Here is a 23,885-nt window from a genome sequence, read left to right as displayed (position 1 = left end):
AATTTGCCCATGAACATTCCATTAACGAACAGGGGCAAATTTCTCACATATCAGTGAGTGCTGTCCTATTCAAATTTCAAGCTTAATGATAATGGGCCTGCTTTTTATAGCCGAGTCCGTACGGCGTGCTGCAGTGCGACACCTCATAGTCGAGAAGTTTTTACATGGCTGCCATACCAAATGGTACAGTACCTCCTTAGCGTCGCCACAACTGAAAATGTGTATGATATTCTCGCCAGGATTCGAACCCAATCATTCAGCGCAATAGACGGCCATGCTAAACTCTGCGCTACGGTGGCCTCTACCGTACTTGTGTACTCAATATAATATTCTATTGTAGTTGTGCCATGCTGCTTTCAGGCGGTAGGTTAGAGAACAACACTAGGGTACTGATTATTTCCATAGCTGTGCTAAGATGGCGTGTTGTTTGTAATCAAGAAATCTGTTCTATGGTCATTGATATTCAGCAATCAATAAAATCATCCCTAATTTTTGGTGACATTCATTCCCATGATCATAAACTCTCGACACACTCGCCCTTCGAGAGAAATATTTCAAGTTATATGAATTCATTGATTAGCCATAACAGGCAAACATACGACATAACAAGTAAAAGCGGCCGGGCCGAATCTATTTCAATGAAATTTGAATCGTTGAGTAGTTTCACGCCTCCTAATATAGGACCCTAATATGGTTTAGATCGGACTATATTTGACTATAGCTGCCATATAGACCGATCTCCCGATTAGGGGTCCAAAGTCCATAAAAGCTTTATTTTTTCACCGATTTCAATAAAATTTGAACCGTTGAGTAATTTTACGCCTTCTAACATCGGACCCAAATATGGTCCAGATCGGACTATATTTGACTATAGCTGCCAAAGAGACCGATCTCCCGATTAGGGGTCCAAAGCCCATAAAAGCTTTATTTTTTATCCGATTTCGCTGAAATTTGGAACAGAGGTTTATCTTTAGCCTCCTAATGTCTGACCCGAATATAGCCCAGATCGGACTATATTTAGATATAGCTGCCATATTGACCGATTTTCCGATAAAGGGTCTGAAGCCCGTAAAAGCTTTATTTTTTAACCGATTTCGTTGAAATTTGAAATAGAGGGTAGTCTTAGTTCTCCCGACATCCGTCCCATATATGGTTCAAATCGGACTATATTAAGGTATAGCTGCCATATAGACCGATCTCCAGATAAAGGGTCTAAAGCCCATAAAAGCTTTATTTTTTACCGATTTCAATGAAATTTGAATCGTTGAGTATTTTTACGCCTTCTAATATAGAATCCAAATATGGTTCAGATCGGACTATTTTTAGATATAGCTGCCATATAGACCGATCTTCTGATTAGGAGTCTAAAGCCCATAAAAGCTTTATTTTTTATCCGATTTCGCTGAAATTTGGAACAGAGGGTTATCTTTAGCCTCCTAATATCTGACCCAAATATGGTTCAGATTGGACTTTATTTAGACATAGCTGCCATATAGACCGATCTCCCGATTAGGGGTCGATAGTCCATAAAAGCTTTATTTTTTATCCGATTTCGCTGAAATTTGAAATAGAGGTAAGTCTTAGTTCTCCCGACATCCGTCCCAAATCCGTATAGAATTTGGGTGCATAAGTTTTCCAATTTTCACCGGATTGTGCCGGAAATGAATATTTCGATGTGGTGCAAACGGAATGACATAATGAATATACCCCCCACCCCTTCGGTGGTGGGTATAAAAATGCAAAAAAAATCTATTATAAATCTCTGCCAAATTTGTGGCAACATGTCAAAAAATAGAATCAATAAAAAAATACCATTCGCTAATAAGCACATTTGATTGCAATGTCATCAATGTCTGATTTGTCATAACATATTCAACAATTATCCTTCATCTATTTTTTCGCATAGCTATTCGAAAACATCAATCTTTTGAATTTTTTATTTAGCAGACTGTCGTGTGCCGATATAATCCTTGATGTAAATAAACAAGGACATCGAAAAACAAATATCCTCTTAACAACCATGGAGACAAGCAAGTGACAACAGTAGCCGTATCAGAGCTTGAGAAGCAGGACCATCATTTATGACTGCCCTAACAATGGGTCGTGAATGAAATCATATGCCTTAGTTTTTTTTTTCTACTTTTACTCTCCCTTGTCAAGTGTACAACACTTCAATAATTGCCACAGGACGTGTTATGATGCCAATCTGCTGCTGTGGAAATGATATGATGTTGGGGGTGCCAGGGGGGGGGGAGGTTGGTAGGATGACAACAACAAGCAGGCAGGACAATTTCAGTATGGTGAGCTCCTCCACAATAAGGAAACAACTTAACTTTGGATACAGAATGTCTATCTCACTTTGTTGCAAACACCACTTGACTGAACCTAAATCAAAGGCAAATAAAGTTCGGCGGCTACCTCAGACTTCAATGCCTTTATGGTTTTTTTTTTGGTATTCCCGCGTGTAATCCAAGCCCATGGAATATTTGAATGAAATTTTCCATATCCTGATAATTTTTTTGTTTTGCCAATAAAAACTTTAGCTAACTTTTGTGTGGACTATCAAATGCAAAACAAAAAAAAAAAAAGAAACCAACCGAGCGGAGAGGATAGAAAAGTATAAAATAGATTTATATTCAATCCACCATAGGACATCATATCGATGATTGTTGGTTGGTTGGTTGGCTCATGAACACTTCCATACATAGTACATGTGTCGGTTTTTGTTTTTTTTTTGTTCTTTGCGGCTCCCATCCATGATTATTCGTTTTTGCCAATGCTTTGTGTTCGCCAAGATGATCCTTTGCAGCCATGGTAAGTAAGTTGGTTACGAGCTGTTGGCATGCCATGGGAAGACACTCTTACTGTCAAATATATTGTCTGCCATCATCATTCCATGGCCGGAACATGCCTGGCATACCAATTATCTAAGGAGAGGAAGTGTAATCATGAAATAATTCCCAAATAATGTTATACCAACTGAGAGTAAAAGCATCGCATACGAGTGATAATTTCTCATGGGACTTTCAACGCCAGACATTGAGTTAAAGCTTTTTTGTTTTGTGGTATCGAATATGCTGGCATAGAGTTAAAGGACAAACAAGCCGGTCGGTAGTTGAAGAGACAAGACAACCACACCACAAGGTGTATTTGTGAGTGTCCTTTGAGATAATTCTCTTATATGCATTTGCCTTTGTTGGATAAGTTGGAAATATAAGAAATTTTGGTGGAATTTTTATGGCAAGAATACAGGGAGCATGTTGCCAACAGTGGGATTACCACTACTGTGGTACAGGGTATTATAACTTAGTGCATTTGTTTGTAACAGGAAGGGAGAAAGACCCATTGATAAGTATACCGATCGATTCAGAATCACTTTCTGATTCGATTTAGCTATGTCCGTCTGTCTGTCCGTCGGTCTGTCTGTCCGTCTGTCTGTCCGTCCGTCCATGTTAATTTGTGTACAAACTACAGGTCGCAATTTTCATCCGATCGTCTTCAAATTTGGTATGAGCATGTTTTTCGACCTAGAGACGAAGCCTACTGAAATTGGAAAAAAATCGGTTCAGATTTGGATATAGCTACCATATATATTTTCGTCCGATTTGCAGTAATACAGCAATAAAATGCTCATTTGTTGACAGATTCTCTTGAAATTCAACAGAAATGATTTTCTTATGACTCTCGATGTTACTGGTAAATTTCATAGAAATCGGTTCAGATTTGGATATAGCTCCCATATATATGTTCGTCCAATTTGGAGTAATACAGCAATAAAATGCACATTTGTTGACAGATTCTCTCGAAATTTGGCAGAAAGGATTTTCTTACGAATCTCGATGTAACTGGTGAATTTCATAAAAATCGATTCAGATTTGGATATAGCTTCCATATATATTTTCGTCCGATTTGCAGTAATAATGCAATAAAATGGTCATTTGTTAACCGATTCTCTTGAAATATGGCTGGAAGGATTTTCTTATGACTCTCGATATTACTGGTGAATTTCATAGAAATCGGTTCAGATTTGGATATAGCTTCCATATATATGTTCGTCCGATTTGGCGTTATATAGCAATAAAATGGTCATTTGTCAACTGATTCTCTAGAAATTAGGCGGAAAGGATTTTCTTATGTCTCTCGATATTATTGGTAAATTTCATAGAAATCGGATCAGATTTGGATATAGCTCCCATAAATATGTTCGTCCGATTTCCAGTAATAATGCAATAAAATGATTTTTTGAAAACTGATTCTCTTAAAATTTGGCAGAAATGATTTTCTTATGACTCTCGATATGACTGGTAAATTTCATCGAAATCGGTTCAGTTTTAGATATAGCTCCCATATATATGTTCGTCCGATTTGGAGTAATACAACAATAAAATGCTCATTTGTTGACCGATTCTTTTGAAATTTGACAGGAAAAATTTTCTTATGACTCCCAATATTACTGATGAATTTCATAGAAATCGGTTCAGATTTAGATATAGCTCTCATATATATATATATGTACCGCCCAATTTTCATTGCTAGACCCACTGCAAGCGCATTTCTACACCAATCTTCCCAAAATGTCGACGAATTCCACAATATCCATAAAGTTTGGTCGAAATCGGTTCAAATTTAGATATAGCTCCCATGTATATTTTCCTCAGATTTTGGGTAATTTGTTGTCATTTGTCAACCATGGATATTAAATTTTGAACATATTTGCTTTGCTCGAAATTTGATACAGGAATTTTCATAATCTATCTGGATACGTTAGCCTAGGTCCATCGAAATTGGTTCAGAATTAGATGAAGTCCTCCTTTTGTGTATATAGGGTAGGTAGAGGGTATTATAAAGTCGGCACCGCCCGACTTTTGCCTTTCCTTACTGGTTTTGGCTGGCTTACTATTGTAATATATAACCAAATTGGTTGCAATTTGTTTTTTCGGGTATGTTGTGAATAGGAAACGCCATGCATCAAATTTTCAACATTTGACCAAGTTTTGGGTTGGCCCCCATGTTTTTTACCTCCTGAGGAAATGACACTCCAAATGTATAGTCAAAATATCGTAGACCTTCAATATACCTAGAATCAGGTGGTACCTTTAAATGGGGCTCTGCCAACTCATGGACTGATGTGGGACATTTTTAGCAATGATGGCTTCTGCCTACCAAAAATAAATGCGCCTTTTATGTGTCCAAAACCTTAAATCGAGAGATCGGTCTATATGGCAGCTATATCCAAATCTTGACCGATCTGAGCCAAATTGAGGAAAGTTTTTGAAGAGCTTAACGCAACTCACTGTCTTAAATTTCAGTGAAATTGGCCAATAAATGGGCCTTTTATGGGACCAAGATCATAAACCCTTCGGTGGTTGGTTATAAAAAGCAAATGGAAAGACGTGAGTTCAAGCGAATTGAGATTTACAGGAGTCAAAATGAAGTCCGGAAATTCTATCAAAGAATCAAACATCAAATCGAGACAAAAAAAAAAAGGATATGTAATGAAAATTTAACCAACTGCTAGTGTCCGACGATGGCGGCGGAGAGGATATTGCAGAAACAATCCCTGATGATGGTATAGAATGTTTACCTCCTAGTCAGAATGAGGTCCAAGTAGCTGTGACCCGACTGAAGAACAACAAGGCGGCAGGAGCCGATTGGTTGCCCGCTGAAGTATTTAAGACCCGAGGCGATGCGGTGATAAGGCGTACGCATTAAATCCCGGCACGGGATAACTATCTTTGTTATCACGAGAATTTTAGCTGCGAGCTGTAGGGCTGCGAGCTACCGTACACAGTTTGCGGATAGTGGAATGCTCCACAAGGAGTATCTGCAATTGCAGTCGCTGCCAATCAGCGGAATGGAGTGGACGGTCTCAGTGAGAGGCCGGGTCGCACCGGCTCTTACACAAACATTGAGTGCCTATTATGCGAGATATGACAAGGCGAGTTGTTTGCGCCTTTAAACAACCAATGGCCATGATGTTTCCGTGGCGATCGGTCCTTTGGACCGGAACGAGGCTGCTCACCTATAGGTGCTAGAGGAGGATCGCCACCTCTATATAGAGACACGTGGCTACAACAACAACAACGCATCAGCTTGTTTGCGTAATCTGGCTGGAAGAACGCATACCCGATGATTGGAACCTCAGCACACTATGTGCTGTACATAAGTAGAGAGACAAGACGGAAAGTGCCAACTACAGGGGAATAAGTCTCCTTCCCATCACATACAAGATACTCTCGAGCATACTGTGTGAAAGATTAAAACCTAAAGTCAATGAGATAATTGGGCCCTATTAATGCGGGTTTAGATCTGATAAATCTATCCTACACCTGATATTTACACCACCATATACCAGATATTCACAATCCACCATATACCAGATATTCACACTACGCCTGCGCCAAATTCTGGAAAAGACCCGAGAAGGACAAATCAACATCTACTATCTCTTTTCTGACTACAAAGCCACCTTCGATACTTCTTTACGTTCAAAGGTATTTTAAGCCATGTCTGAATTTGGTATACCTGCTAAATTAATAAGACTCTGCAGGATGCCACTTGCCGATATGCGTTCCTCAGTAAGAATAGGAAAGCATCTCTCCGAACCATTCAATACCAAACGAGGTTTCAGACAAGGAGATAGCCTGTCGTGTGATCTCTTTAATATACTGCTGGAGAAGATTATATGAGATGCAGATGTGAATAGATAGGGCACACTACTCACAAGACAACACATGCTCGCCTATGCCAACGACAACGATATCATGGGTTGGTCGCTGGAAGTAGTAACTGCAGCCTTTTAATGAATCGAAAGAGAATCGGTAAAAAAGGGCCTGGCAGTACATGGAGATAAGACGAAATGGATGTTATTAACTCCCAAACGCCTCGTACAACCGAGCAGGTAAAGAAAATGAAGAAAGTTGGCAACCACAACTTTAAGATACTCAGCAGCTTTATCAACCTAGGGCTCAAGAAGTCAAATCGGGAGATCGGTTTATATGGGAGCTATATCAGGTTATAGGCCGATTTCAATCGTACTTGGAACAGTTGTTGGAAGTCCAAGCAAAACTCTACATGCAAAATTTCCGCCAAATCGGACAAAAACTGCGGCTCGTGAGGGCTCAAGAAGTCAAATCGGGAGATCGGTTTACATGGGAGCTATATCAGGTTATAGATCGATTTGGACCATACTGAAAGTTGTAACAAAGCACTACGTGCAAAATTTTAGACAAATCGGATAAAAATTGCTGCTTCCAGGGGCTAAAGAAATCAAATCGGGAGATCGGTTTATATGGGAGCTATATCTAGGAGCTGGGAGGCAACACCGTGCGCCTTTCGGACTCGGCTATAAAAAGGAGGCCCCTTATCGTTGAGCTTAAACTTGAACCGGGCAGCACTGATATGTGGAAAGTTTAGCTCTGTTCCTTTATGACATATTCGGATACGGATACGGCTATATCGATTTAAAGTGTCCAGACCATTAGGAATACATAGACCATTTATGGAATCCACATCATGTATCCACATTATGGTTACAGGTCAATACAACCAAAATGTCGGCTTTGCAATACCAATTAAATCATAGAAATAACTATGCTAGGTTTCCCTAAATAAAAAATGCACAGTATGAATTCATTTTAAACATACTCACTTCCTCTACCATACTCTTTGTTTATATCGCTCTCACTGCCTTTCTCTCTCTCTCTCTCCAATTTTGTCTCTCTGCTCATTCTACCACTTCTACTTATGCTAGCAATTCCCCACACTTTGTGTGGGCATTTCAAATGAGCATTCTGACAGCCCACCCTTACCACAAAGTCCTTTGGGGGATGAAAAAAGCTTTGGCCAAGCTTTCAGTTTCTCTGTAGCATAACCGGAAGATACAAACTTTTCTCGTGATTCATGGTCTTTCGTCTATGGTCATGCCAGACTTTGGATTCAGTTCATCTCGAACGTGTGACGTGTAAAGTTTGTTAAATTAAAACGCCAGCGTAACGCGATAAGCTCTAATGAAAATAAAATAATCTCAACAGGAAGATAAAATTAAAAGAAAAAAAAAAATCAAAACAGAAAATCTATTGCCGGAAAAAGCAAGGAATTTATACAGAAAAGTAAAAAAAAAAACGCAAAACAAAAATTATTTTTCAAAAAAAAAATCCATATAAGCGAAAAAAATCAGTGTTATCCTTGAAATTGATTTACAGGAATTGCTTAAATTCATGTCATTGAGTGCTTCGCAGTGTTTCAGGCTTTAAATTTATTTTTCTCATTATACACACACACACACACACTTAGAGACAAACACACAGAGTTATACACCAGCACAGACTCGTTCGCTTGCTAGCTCATAGCAATCGCTTACCCAACCCAAACGAAGCAAAACGATAGACCGACCAAGCAACCAACAACCAGCGACCGACCGACAGATCGACAACATAGAGTCAGCATCCAGCACAAGTGTGTAGACCACTTCTAAATCTGTGTCTGTGTCTGTGTTTGTGACTGTGTTCGCCTTTTAGATATCGCAGCAGTGTATGCTTGTGTAGGTGTATATCCGTGTGTGAATGGTAATAACTTTCCGCTGTAGTACGGCTGTAGTGTATAAACACACAGTGTATAAGGAGTTCAAGCGTGTGTGTGTGTGTTTGAATGAGTCTGAGTGAGAGTGAGTGAATGTACCGTGACGACCACACCGTTCGTTGCCTAACTTAAAAACAACGGGGGTGTCTTGTCTGTGACAGAGTGAAGTGGCGTTTTTGTCGCGTTAGTTTCTTAAATCAGCCAGCATCCAGCAACCCCCCATCTTCCTTTTTCCTTCAACATCCCCCCTCTCCCATCTTCAGCACCAACAACCATTACCATCTCTAGGTATAGCAACAGAAAACAAAAATATTACACTTGCTCCCTTACAACGTCGATAAATTCATATTTACGCAGTGTCCCAGCTGCATAAAAAACGTAGAAACGCATAAAAAAATATAAAGAAGAAGAAAACACAAATTTAAGAACAACACCAACATCTCATTATAAGACTTGTAACTCTAGAAGGATATTGAAGGATTCCATTCGGTAAATTGCTCGTTCAAAGACAACCGCAACAGCAGTAACCACATAAAAAGGTAGGTTCGGTTTCTGGCAAACCACATAAGAATTTTTAGTATAGTTTACGTCACACACATGTGTTTGTAGTTATGTTATGTTTTTGAATTTTATGGTTACAAATGTTTGATGGAATTTTTAATTTTAGCTTGCAAACACAAACAAAACTATTTTATTTGCATACATACATATATTAAAAAAATATTAATTTTCAGAATATTTTTCAAATGTTGCCACAATTTGCTTCCACAAGACAAATATTTTTTTATGACGAGGGCTGCTTTATAAGTTTATAGGCAACACTGAGTGTTGCCAGGCCGAATCTGGCATTTCCATTGGATAGTTTGATATATTCTAGCATAATCGTACTCAAAACGTTTCGACATACGACCATCAGTTGGGCCACTTACTTATGATTTGAAAAAATTAATTTGAAAAAAAAAAAATGGAATTATCTCAGGAATATTTTCATGCATCAACTTTCGATGTGGATTATCAACACAATGATGGTCGAAGCTCGTTCAAACTCGAATTCCATGAAGGTTGTCCATACACAACCGTTTTACCAAGAAGGCGAAGACATGTTGAAATAAGTAAAAAGGCGTTAAGTTCGGCCGCGGCGAATTTTGGATACTCACCACCTGGGTGTAAACCACTTTTCGTCATAGTCCAGTGAAAAATTTATATTTTACGCCCCCATAGCAGCTGGATCGAAGCATGATCCGATTTGGACCAGATTCAGCGCGGACATTGAGTGGTGTAATAAATACAAATCATTGTTCACTTTTGTAGAACAAATTATTGGTCTTTTTGATAGCCATATCCAAATACAGACCAATCTGAACCATAAACGACATGGATGACGAAAAGCCTGACATAAGTCACTGTTTCAAATTTCAGCTAAATCGGATTATAAGCGCACCCTCTATGGGGCCAAGACTTTAAATCGAGGTCTACATGACAGCTAATGGGTTGCCCAAAAAGTAATTGCGGATTTTTTAAAAGAAAGTGAATGCATTCTTAATAAAACTTAGAATGAACTTTAATCAAATATACTTTTTTTACACTTTTTTTTTGTAAAGCAAGCTAAAAGTAACAGCTGATAACTGACAGAAGAAAAAATGCAATCACAGAGTCACAAGGTGTGAAAAAATTTGTCAACGCCGACTAAATGAAAAATCCGCAATTACTTTTTGGGCAACCCAATATATCCTAATTTGAACCGATCTAGGCCAAATCGAAGAGGGATGTCGAAGGGGCTAACACATCTCAGTGTCCCAAATTTCGGCGGAATCGAACAATAAATGAGCCTTTTATGGGCCCAAGATTTTAAATTGAGAGATCGGTCTATATGGCAGCTATATCCAAAACTGGACCTATCTGTTCCATATTGAAGAAGCATGTCGAGGGGCTTAACTTAACTTACTGTCCCAAATTTTGGCGACATCGGCCAATAAATGCGCCTTTTATGGGCCCAAGATTTTAAATTGAGAGATCGGTCTATATGGCAGCTATATCCAAAACTGGACCTATCTGTTCCATATTGAAGAAGCATGTCGAGGGGCTTAACTTAACTTACTGTCTCAAATTTCGGCGGAATCGAACAATAAATGAGCCTTTTATGAGTCCAAGACCTTAAATCGAGAGATCGGTCTATATGGCAGCTATATCCAAATCAGGACCGATCTATTCCATAATGCAGAAGTATGGCGAGGGGCTTAACTTAACTCACTGTCTCAAATTTCGGCGGAATCGAACAATAAATGAGCCTTTTATGAGTCCAAGACCTTAAATCGAGAGATCGGTCTATATGGCAGCTATATCCAAATCAGGACCGATCTATTCCATAATGCAGAAGTATGGCGAGGGGCTTAACTTAACTCACTGTCTCAAATTTCGGCGGAATCGAACAATAAATGAGCCTTTTATGAGTCCAAGACCCTAAATCGACAGATCGGTCTATATGACAGCTATATCCAAAACTGGACCGATCTGTTCCATATTGCAGAAGCATGTCGAGGGGCTTAACTTAACTTACTGTCCCAAATTTCGGCGACATCGGACAATAAATGCGCCTTTTATGGGCCCAAGATCTTAAATTGAGAGATGGGTCTATATGGCAGCTATATCCAAATCTGCACCGATCTGTTCCATATTGCAGAAGTATATCGAGGGGCTTAACTTAACTCACTGTCCCAAATTTTGGCGGAATCGAACATTAAATGAGCTTTTTATGAGTCCAAGACCTTAAATCGAGAGATCGGTCTATATGGCAGCTATATTCAAATCTGGACCGATCTGAGCCAAATTGAAGAAGAATGCCGAATGGCCCAATACAACTAAATGTCCCGAATTTAAGCGACATCGGCCAATAAATGCGCCTTTTATGGGCCCAAGACCTTAAATCATGAGATCGGTCTATATGGCAACTATATCCAAATCTGAACCGATTTGAACCAAATTAAAGAGGGATGTCGAAGTCCCTAAACCAACTCACCGTCCCAAATTTTGGCTACATCGGACAATAAATGCGCCATTTATGTGCTCAAAACCTTAAATCGGACGATCGGCCTATATGGCAGCTATATCGAAATCTGGACCGATCTGGGTTAAATTGAAGAAGGATACCGAGGGGCCTAACTCAACAAACTGTTGTAAATTTTAGCAAAATCGATTAATAAATGCTCCTTTTATGGGTCCAAGACCTTTTATCGAGAGGTCGGTCTATGTTGCAATTATATCCAAATCTGGACCGATCTGGGCCAATTCGAAGAGGGATGTCGAAGGGCCTAGCACAACTTACGGCCCCAAATTTCGGCGACATCGGACAATAAATGCGCCTTTTATGGGCTCAAAACCTTAAATCGGGGCATCTGTCTATATGGCAACTATATCCAAATCGGAACGGATCTGGGCCAAATTGAAGAAGGAGGTCGAAGGGCCTAACCATTACAAATATTTTGAAGAATTTTCCGGGCTGTGAAATCGTTGTCCCTGGGGATTTCAATGTCCACATTGGCCCTCAGGTGCCATACGACTCCTGAGGGCCAATTAGCCGAGCTTTTCGCTGCGAACAATAGCGTGGCACAATTTGTAAGCGAACCGACACAAAACAATACTCCGGATCTTTTCTTGACTTTACACCCTGAAAAGTTTGAGGTTAATATTCTTGCACCTCTTGGTAACTCCGATCACTGCACTGTTTGATCATCTTTTTATACCCACCACCATAGAATGGGGGGCCACCGTAGCGCAGAGGTTCGTATGTCCGCCTATTACGCTGAACACTTGGGTTCGAATCTTGGCGAGACCATCAGAAAAAATTTCTGCGGTGGTTTTCCCCTCCTAATGCTGGCAACATTTGTGAGGTACTATGCCATGTGAAGCTTCTACCCAAAGAGGTGTCGCACTGAGTCACGACGTTGGGACCCGGCTATAAAAAGGGGGCCCCTTATTATTGAGCTTAAACTTGAATCGGACTGCACTCATTGATATGTGAGAAGTTTGCCCCTGTTCCTTAGTGGAATGTTCATGGGCAACATTTGCATTTATCATAGGATGGGGATATACTAATCTAGTCATTCCGTTTGTAACATCTCGAAATATTCGTCTAAGATCCCATAAAGATTATTTCTACATATTGTTGATCGTCTCGACGTTCTGAGTCAATCTAGGCATGTCCGTTCGTCCGTCCGTCTGTGGAAATCACGATAGCGGTCAAACGCGTTAAGCTTGCCGCTTGAAATTTTGCAAAGATACTTGGCATTGATGTAGGTCATTGGGGATTGCAAACAGGCCATATCGGGTCAGATTTAGATATAGCTTCCATACAAACCGATCTACATGACTTCTGGAAGCCACAATTTTTGTCCGATTTGGCTGAAATTGAGCCCGTAGTGTTCTGGTAGGACTTGCTTGTTAAGAATGATCGAATGTTCGCTGACCCATAACGAGCATCTTTGTCTATCAACGGTATATATGTTGAGCAATCAGTACCTCTTAATGTCTTGGGCAAGAAGATACAAACTGAAGGGTTGTTGTAAATTTTGTCATGAATCCAAATCATGCATAAAAATGAAAATCGAACAACAAATGCTTTCGCAAATTGCAAAATACAAAGCAGATCTCGGTCAAGATTGCACAAAAAAATAGTCGTACATCTCAGAAACCATTGGAGATATTGTAAACCCCAAGTGGACTTTCTGTAGGAATTTTTAGGCACTATCCATTAAAAAAGCAGCTAAGTTCGTCCTCCATCATGAATAGCATATGTCAAGTTCTTTGAATAAATTTTACGAATAGAAAAACACCAGTCATTATACCTCAAAAATTTCAGGCAAATCGAGTATTAATTGCGCCCTCCAGAGGCTCAAAAAGTCAAACTGGGAAGTCGGTTTATATGGCAGCTATATCAGGTTATATACCGAATTGGACCACACTTGGAACAGCTATTGGAAGTCATACCAAAAGGACAAATGTAAAATTTCAACCGTATTGCGCCCTCTAGAAGCCCAAAATGTCTAATCGGGAGATCGGTTTATATGGCGGCTATATCAGGATATGGACTGATTAAGACCATACTTGACACAAATGTTGGAAAACGAAATAAAACACTTTGTGCAAAATTTTGCCCAAATCGGATAAGAATGGCGCCCTCTGGAAGCTCAAGAAGTCCAGATCTAAGATCGGTTTATACGGCAGCTATAGCAGGTTATCAATCGAATTCAACCATACTTAGCACAGTTGTTGGAAGTCATAACGAAACACGTCACGCAAAATTTCAGTCAAATCCAATAGGAATTACGCCTTCTAGAGGCTCAAGAAGTCTAATCGGGAGATCGGTTTATATGGTGGCTACATCAGGTTATGGACTAATTTAGACTATACTTGGCACAGTTGTTGGGAGTCATACTATAACACTTCATGCAAAATTTCAGCCAAATCGGAAAAAGAATTGTGCCCTCTAAAAACTGAGGACGTCTAGACCCAAGGTCGGTTTATATGGCAGCTATATCAGGTTAACAAACAATTATGACCATGCTTGGCAGAGTTGTCGGAAGTGATGCCAAAATACGACGTGCAAAATTTCAGCCTCAAGAATTCAAGTCCCAAGATCGGTTAATATGGCAGCTATATCAAAACATGGACCGCTTTGGCCCATTTACAATCCCAACCGATTTACACTAATACAACGTATTTGTGCAAAATTTCGAAAGTTTGCATGCTTTCAACGGTCCGTCCGTCATGTCTAGATCGACTTAAAGTGACATGACGATCAAGAATATATACACTTTATGGGGTCTTGGATGCATATTTCGAAGTGTTGCAAACGGAATGACGAAATTAGTTTACCCCTCATACTATGGTGGAGGGTACAAAAATGAGAATCAAACCACAAATGAAGATTTGGCAGCCCGAACATTTTTATACCCTCCACCATAGGATGGGGTCTTGGGTCTTGACTTCTTGAGCCTCTAGGGTGCGCAATTCGTATCCGATTGGAATGACATTTTGCACGACGTGTTTCGTTACGATATCCAACAACTGTGCTAAGTATGGTTCAAATCGGTTCATAACATGATATAGCTGCCATATAAACCGGTCTTAGGTCTTGACTTCTTGAGCCTCCAGACGGCGCAATTCTTATCCGATTGAAATGAAATTTTGCACTTAGTGTTTTGGTATCACTTCCAACAACTTTGTCAAGTATGGTTCAAATCGGTTCATAACCTGATATAGCTGTCATATAAACCGATCTTGGGTCTTGACTTCTTGAGCCTCCAGACGGCGCAATTCTTATCCGATTGGAATGAAATTTTGCACTTAGTGTTTTGGTATCACTTCCAACAATTGTGCCAAGTATGGATCAAATCGGTTCATAACCTTATATAGCTGCCATATAAACCGATCTTGGGTCTTGACTTCTTGAGCCTCTAGGGTGCGCAATTCTTATCCGATTGGAATGAAATTTTGCACTTAGTGTTTTGGTATCACTTCCAACAACTGCGCCAAGTATGGTTCAAATCGGTCTATAACCTTATATAGCTGTCATATAAACCGATCTTGGGTCTTGACTTCTTGAGCCTCTAGAGGGCGCAATTCTTATCCAATTTGAATGAATTTTGGCACGTAGTATTTTGTTATGATATCCAACAATTGTGCCAAGTATGGTTCAAATCGGTTCATAACCTGATATAGCTGCCATATAAACCGATCTTGGGTCTTGACTTCTTGAGCCTGTAGAGGTCGCAATTATTATCCGATTTGGCTGAAATTTTGTACGACGTATGACCGCCAACATACGTATTTATTATGGTCTGAATCGGTCTATAGCCCGATACAGATCCCATATAAATCGATCTCTCTATTTTACTTCTTGAGCCCCCAAAGGGCGCAATTCTTATTCGAATTGGCTGACATTTTACACAGGTCTCCAACATATAATATAATTGTGGTCCAAACCGGACCATATCTTGATATCGCTCTAATAGCAGAGCAAATCTTTTCTTATATCCTTTTTTTGCCTAAGAAGAGATGCCGGAAGAAGAACTCGACAAATGCGATCCATGGTGGAGGGTATATAAGATTCGGCCCGGCCGAACTTAGCACGCTTTTACTTGTTTAAAATACCTAGGTGACCAACTTTAGGGGCCTGTAAAAAGCGCCCGGACAACATAAGGTAACACGATCTCGTTCACACCTCAGCTATAACCAAATCAATTTTCAAACAGATATCTCTACCCGTTCTTATACTGCATATTTATACCCTGCACCACTACTGTGATACAGGGTATTATAACTTAGTGAATTAGTTTGTGACACCCAAAAGGAGAAGAGATAGCCCCTTTGGTATATATACCGATCGATCCAGAATCACTTTCTGATTCGATTTGGCTATGTCCGCCTGTACGTCTGTCTGTCCATATTAATTTGTGTACAAACTACAGGTCGCAATTTTCATCCGATCGTCTTCAAATTTAGTGTGGGCACGTTTTTCGGCCTAGAGACGACTCCTATTGAAATTGCAAAAAATCGGTTCAGATTAGGATATAGCTCCCATGTATATGTTCGTCCGATTTTCAGAAATAATGCAATAAAAAGGTCATTTGTTAACCGATTATCCCGAAATTTGGTAGGAAGGATTTTTTTATGACTCTCGACATTACTGGTGAATTTGATAGAAATCGGCTAAGATTTAGATATAGCTCTTATATATATGTTCGTCCGATTTGCAGTAATACAGCAATAAAATGGTCATTTATTAACCGATTCTCTGGAAATTTGGCAGGAAAGATTTTCTTATGATTCTCCACATTACTGATTAATTTCATAAAAATCGGTTCAGATTTGGATATAGCTCCTATTTATATGCTCGTTCGATTTGCAGTAATACAGCAATAAAATGGTCATTTGTTAACAGATTCTCTTCAACTTCGGCAGGAAGGGTTTTCTTATACATCTCGACATTACTGGGTAATTTCATGAAAATCGGTTCAGATTTGGATATAGCTCCTATATATATGCTCGTCCGATTTGCAGTAATACAGCAATAAAATGGTCATTTATTAACCGATTCTCTGGAAATTTGGCAGGAAGGGTTTTCTTATGCATCTCGACATTACTGGGTAATTTCATGAAAATCGGTTCAGATTTGGATATAGCTCCCATATATATGTTCGTCCGATTTGCAGTAATACAGCAATAAAATGGTCATTTGTTAACCGATTCTCTCCAACTTCGGCAAAAAGGATTTTCTTATGACTCTCGATGTTACTGGTCAATATCATAGAAATCGGTTCAGATTTGGATATAGCTCCCATATATATATATTCGTTCGATTTGCAGTAATAGAGCAATAAAATGGTTATTTGTCGACCGATTTTCTTGAAATTCTTTAGAAACGATTTTCTTATGACTCAAAATTACTGGTGAATTTCAAAGAAATCGGTTCAGATTTGGATATAGCTCCCATGTATATGTTCGTCCGATTTGTAGTAATGCAGCAATAAAATGGTCATTTGTTAACAGATTCTCTCCAACTTCGGCAGGAAGGATTTTCTTATAACTATCGATGTTTCTGGTGAATATCATAGAAATCGGTTCAGATTTGGATATAGCTCTTATATATATATATATATATAGCTCGATTTTCACTCCTATAACCATTGCAAGCGCATTTATTAACCAATCTTCCCAAAACTTTGTACAACGCCTTGCTCGACGACTTCCACATTATCTGAGAAGTTTGCTCGAAATCGGTCCAGAATTAGATATAGCTCCTATATATATCTTCGTCAGATTTTGGGTAATTTGCAATAAAGTTGTCATTTGTCAACTGTAGCCATTATAGGTTGAACATCTTTGCTCGCCAAGCTCCATCGAAATTGGTTCAGAATTGAATATAGCTCCCACATTGTACTTATAGGGAAGGTGTAGGGTATTATACAGTCGGCACTGCCCGACTTTTGCCCTTCCTTACTGGTTTTTTCTAGTTTTTTCTCCAATTTTCCCCCACTGTGCGTCATTATTGTGTTTAGTGGGATTACCACAATATACCACATAAAGCATGTATAATCGGATCATTATCGTTTATTTCTATAATCGCTCCGTTATCATCCATCTAGTCTTGTCACTTTCCAAGAATCTCAACAAAACTTGCAAACAAATCATTTCGTTGAATAGCGTTGAACTGTTATCTTTTGCTTTGAATTTTATCGATGTTGGTGCTGGTGATACAATATTCACAATTTTTCTCTAAACGCACATTGATTTGCGTAATTTTCATGGTAATTGTGATGTGATGTGGCATTCATTAACATAATCCCAAATGAAGGACATTGTTGAATGTATTGGCATTCGAGACCCTGAAATGTAATTCGCACACATTACACACAGTGTCCATGCCATGGCACTGTGCAAATCGTGTGTAATACACAAGCCCATCTATATAAATATTATCCTGGCTGGGGTGTCAGTGTGTGTGTGCGTGGTAGCATGTCCTTGTCAGTCAATTCTCTGTTCGATGTGTCAGTTCCATGGAATGGCATTGTATGCATCATGCAGTGTGTCCATGAGATTTTGGCGAGGACAATCCCAAATACCCAGATAATTGCCCACCATAGCCTACCTTTGTTGTTTTGATGTTTGTCAATTAACCACACACTCAAAGGATCTGGGATCCAACAAAATGCCATAAAACATAATTAACCTCAAATCAAAATAATGTCAAATTCCAGAACCATTTGTGGTATGACAGCGATTGGAATGTACATACATGGATGGATAAGCAAACAAGTGATCATGTTGCTAGGACAATGGTAATTGGTTGGATTTTGGAAGATGATATAAGAATGCCAACGGGGGGGCGGAGCAGTATGGTATTGTTAAAGGATTAACTAAGCAGAATAGGATGGTATTGGGGATGGTAGTGATTAAGGGTTTACTAAGCAGAACTAAGCATTTGAGTTAATGAAATGGTAGATGTTAGACATTTTAACCAAAAATTTTATTTGTTGATCTAAGTTGGGATTGCAAATGGGCAAAATACACCAACTCAAGTTCACCCTATTTCCCAGCCCTTGGGCTTATATTTTTGAACACGTACACAATCTTTATATATAAAATTTCACATGTGTTTGTTTGTTTGTTCCGTATAGACTCAAAAATGGCTGAACCGATTACCTTGAAATTTTCACAGATTGTGTAGGTTGGTCTGGAAGGAAACATAGGCTTTATAATTTTTTGATATCGGGAGGGGGACGGACCCTCCCCCTTACCCCAAAAGTACCAGCCAAAAATAAAAGTGTACCAATCAGGACAATATGGAATTCAAATGAAAAGTATTCAAGAGCAGAGTACGAATTTCATAATAAAAGTTGGGTCCAAGTACCTAGGGGTCCGCCCTAGCCCCAAAACCCCTTAAAATAGGTTTATTTGACGATCATGACAATATGGGACTCAAATGAAAGGTATTCGGGAGTAGATTACGAATATGGTCAGGAAGAAGAAATATGCTTTATAATTTGTTTATGTCGGAAGGGGGGCGGACCCTCCTCCTTACCCCAAAAAGTACCAGCCAAAAATAAAAGTGTACCAATCCGAACAATATGAGATTCAAATGAAAAGTATTCAAGAGCAGAGTACGAATTTCATAATAAAAATTGGGTCCAAGTACCTAGGGGTCCGCCCCAGCCCCAAAACCCCTTAAAATAGGTTTATTTGACGATCATGACAATATGGGACTCAAATGAAAGGTATTGGGGAGTAGATTACGAATATGGTCTGGAAGAAGAAATATGCTTTATAATTTGTTGATGTCGGAAGGGGAGCGGACCCTCCCCCTTACCCCAAAAGTACCAGCCAAAAATAAAAGTGTACCAATCCGGACAATATGAGATTCAAATGAAAAGTATTCAAGAGCAGAGTACGAATTTCATAATAAAAGTTGGGTCAAAGTACCTAGGGGTCCGCCCCAGCCCCAAAACCCCTTAAAATAGGTTTATTTAACGATCATGACAATATGGGACTCAAATGAAAGGTATTCGGGAGTAGATTACGAATATGGTCAGGAAGAAGAAATATGCATTATAATTTGTTGATGTCGGAAGGGGAGCGGACCCTCCCCCTTACCCCAAAAGTACCAGCCAAAAATAAAAGTGTACCAATCAGGACAATATGGGATTCAAATGAAAGATATTCAATAGTAGAATACGAATTTCATAATAAAAGTAGGGTCCAAGAACCTAGGGGTCCGCCCCAGCCCCAAAACCCCTTAAAATAGGTTTATTTAATGATCATGACAATATGGGACTCAAATGAAAGGTATTCGGGAGTAGATTACGAATATGGTCAGGAAGAAGAAATATGCATTATAATTTGTTGATGTCGGAAGGGGGGCCGACCCTCCTCCTTACCCCAAAAGTACCAGCCAAAAATAAAACTGTACCGATCAGTACAATATGGGATTCAAATGAAAGGTATTCAAGAGTAGAGTACGCATTTCGTAATAAAAGTTGGGTCCAAGTACCTAGGGGTCCGCCCCAGCCTCAAAAACCCTTAAAATAGGTTTATTTTACGATCATGACAATATGGGACTTAAATGAAAGGTATTCGGGACTAGATTACGAATATGGTCAGGAAGAAGAAATATGCTTTATAATTTGTTGATGTCGGAAGGGGAGCGGACCCTCCCCCTTACCCCAAAAGTACCAGCCAAAAATAAAAGTGTACCAATCAGGACAATATGGGATTCAAATGAAAGGTATTCAGGAGTAGAATACGAATATATTGGGTTGCCCAAAAAGTAATTGCGGATTTTTTAAAAGAAAGTAAATACATTATTAATAAAACTTAGAATGAACTTTAATCAAATATAATTTTTTTACACTTTTTTTCTAAAGCAAGCTAAAAGTAACAGCTGATAACTGACAGAAGAAAGAATGCAATTACAGAGTCACAAGCTGTGAAAAAATTTGTCAACGCCGACTATATGAAAAATCCGCAATTACTTTTTGGGCAACCCAATAGTATTAAAAATTGTGTCCAAGTATCCAGGAAGTCACCCTAACCCCAAAATGTCTACAAAACAGAAAAATTGGTCCTCCATATCAATATGGGGCTTAAATGAATGGTATTCGGGAGTAGATTACGAATCTGGCATACAAAATAAGATCGATGTATAGGGGGGTGCCCCAAAAAACTCCCCAAATGGACATATGAGCCATCATGATTATATGGGACTCGGTTTGTTTGTTTGTTCCGTAGAATCAAAAAAAAAAAGAAACATAGGTTATAAAATTTTTAGATATCGAATGGTGGCTGACCCTCCTCCTTACACCAAAAACGCCACCTAAAACCAAAAGAGAACTGATGGGCACAATATGGGTTTCAAATGAAAGGTATTGGAGACTAGAAAATGAATATCATATTAAATACAAATATGGCATAAAAAATTAAGTCCAAGTAATGGGAGGTCGCCTCACCCCCAAATGGGCATATCATCCGACCATGGCTATATAGGATTCAAATGAAAGATATTTGGGAGTAGTTTAAAAATATGACATTAAAACTTGCGTTCAAGTCAAGGTGACTCTTTTCCTCCCAAAAATACATCGAATAGATTAATTGACCCATATGGCTATATGGGACTTAAATAAAAGCTATTTGAGAGTAAAAAACGAAGTTGGTATCCAATTTTGAGTGTACGCCCTAAATCACCACTTAAACTGAATTTCATTTCCGACTATACCAAGATGGATCTCAAATCAACAGTATTTGGGAGTAAGGAAGGAATTTGATATCTATTTTCAGGTGCCGGTGGCCTCCCCAGCCTTCAAAACACCCTATAAACGGTTCATACTTACCCACCAGACAATATGGGGTTCAAAGTAAAGGGATTTGGGAGTGGACACGAATTTGATATCCATAATTGAGTCGAAATGTCACCCCTAAAATGCAGTTCTCATTACCCTCATTTCAAAAATACCAGATCTTGGCCAAATAGACGGACGGCCGAATAGACGGACGGCAGGACGAACGAACCGACTTGGCTAGATCAACTTAAAATGACATAACGATCAAGAATATATATACTTTATGGGGTTCCAGATCAATATTTCGAGTAGTTACAAACAGAATGACCAGATTAGTATACCCCCTTCCTGTGGTGGAGGGTATAACAAAAAAAGGAATATTGCCAACCTAAATCCATCAGGTCACCGTAGCGCCGAGGTTAGCATGTCCACCTATGACGCTGAACGCCTGGGTTCGAATTCTGTCGTGAACATCAGAAAAAAATTTTCAACGGTGGTTATGCCCTCCTAATGCTAGCAACATTGGTGAGGTACTATGCCATTTAAAACTTCTCTCCAAAGAGGTGTCGCACGCCGTTCGGACTCGGTTAGAAAAAGGAGGTACCTTATCATTGAGCCTAAACTTAAATCGGAGAGCATTCATTGATGCGTGAGAAGTTTGCCCCTGTTCCTTAATGAAATGTTTGGAGGCAAAATTTGCAAATTTGCATTTGAAAATCCATCATCATTACTTCCTCCCCAAAATTACAGCATTATTAAACAATTACAAACATTTCCATTTCCATTCCTATTTACTAATAATAAATGACAGCTAATGAGAAATTAAACTTTTAAAAATATTTTGCTATATCCGTTTGTATGTGTTTGTGTGTGTGCGTGAATGTGTGTGAGAGAGAGAGATTGTCCAATTTATTTTGTAATTAAATTATGGGCTCTTCATGACTTAGGCAAAAATCCAAATAAACTGAACAAATTTACATTTTCATTAAAGCTATTGAAAAGTTGTGGTAAACTTTCGTTTTGTCTCTTTCATTTGAAATAGAAAAATCTCGACCACAATTTTAATTGGAAAACTGAAGTTTATCTAATATACATGGATTTAGCTTTGCTTTATTAATCTCTTAATTTTAATAGAATTTGCCTCATTGTGGCCAACATCTGTATAATGGTTCTAACGAATTGAAAATGAAATTGAAATGGTATGGAATGATGGTGACTTTGGGATTCAGATGCCAAACTGGAATGGTTTTTATACCCTATACCAATACTGTGGTGTGATCAACCTCTCCCCTCAATCGAAAATGTATTGGGTTGCCCAAAAAGTAATTGCGGATTTTTTAAAAGAACCCAATAGCTGGCATCATGCCCCAAATATTTTTTCGAACTCGTGGAGTTAAAAGTGTTCTTGAAAAAATAGAAGTAAATAAATCCCCGGGCCCGGATGGCCCGGGCCCGGGGCCCGGTCAGTAACCTGATATAGCTGCCATAAAAACCGATCTTGGGTCTTGAATTCTTGAGCCTCTAGAGGGCGCAATTCTTAACCGATTGGAATGAAATTTTGCACGATGTGTTTTGTTACGATATCCAACAATTGTGCCAAGTATGGTTCAAATCGGTCAATAACGTGATATAGCTTCCGTATAAACCGATCTTGGGTCTTGACTTCTTGAGCCTCTGGAGGGCGCAATTATTATCCAATTGGAATGAAACTTTGCACGTCGTGTTTCGTTATGATATTCAACAATTGCGCCAAGTATGGTTCAAATCGGTCAATAACCTGATATAGCTGCCATATAAACCGGTCTTGGGTCTTGACTTCTTGAGCCTCTAGAGGGAGCAATTCTTATCCAATTGGAATGAAACTTAGCACGTCGTGTTTTGTTATGATATCCAACAATTGTGCCAAGTATGGTTCAAATCGGTCAATAACGTGATATAGCTGCCATATAAACCGATCTTGGGTCTTGATTTCTTCAGCCTCTAGAGGGCGCGATTCTTATCCAATTGGAAAGAAATTTTGCACGACGTGTTTTGTTATGATATCCAACATTTGTGCCATGTATGGTTCAAATCGGTCAATAACCTGATATAGCTACCATATAAACCGATCTTGGGTCTTGAATTCTTGAGCCTCTAGAGGGCGCAATTCTTATACCATTGGAATGAAATTTTGCACAACGTGCAAACCGATAAACCGATCTGGTATCTTATAAACCGATCTGGTATCTAGATTTCTTGAGCCTCTAGAGGTCGCAATTATTATCTGATTTGCCTGAAATTTTGTACGACGGATCCTCTCATGACCATCATCATACGTGTTTATTATGGTCTGAATCTGAATGTATAGCCTGATACAGCTCCCATATAAATCCATCTCTCCATTTACTTCTGGAGAATTGGCTGACATTTTACACTGGTCCCCAACATTTAATTTAATTGTGGTCCGAACCGGACCATATCTCTTATAGCTGAGCA

General features: G+C 39.1%; 1 protein-coding gene across 3 annotated transcripts in view; it reads left to right on the top strand.

The window, feature by feature from the left end:
• Positions 1 to 7,932: 7,932 nt before the first annotated feature.
• Positions 7,933 to 23,885, top strand: part of LOC106094116 (uncharacterized) — a 97,062-nt gene continuing 81,109 nt past the window's right edge. Inside the window, exons 1-2 of one of the 3 annotated variants that reach the window (XM_059360447.1) lie at positions 7,933 to 8,111; positions 8,938 to 9,119. The gene's annotated coding sequence lies outside the window, so the exon portion shown is untranslated. Of the gene's footprint in view, positions 8,112 to 8,843; positions 9,120 to 23,885 lie in introns of all 3 variants that reach the window. The other 2 variants (XM_059360448.1, XM_059360449.1) reach the window with 2 other exon arrangements.

The sequence above is a fragment of the Stomoxys calcitrans genome, chromosome 1, assembly GCF_963082655.1.
Source record: "Stomoxys calcitrans chromosome 1, idStoCalc2.1, whole genome shotgun sequence".
Classification (NCBI taxonomy): Eukaryota; Metazoa; Arthropoda; class Insecta; order Diptera; family Muscidae; genus Stomoxys; species Stomoxys calcitrans.
The sequence above is the reverse complement of the archived record's forward strand: the minus strand, read 5'-3'. Positions and strand labels throughout refer to the sequence as shown.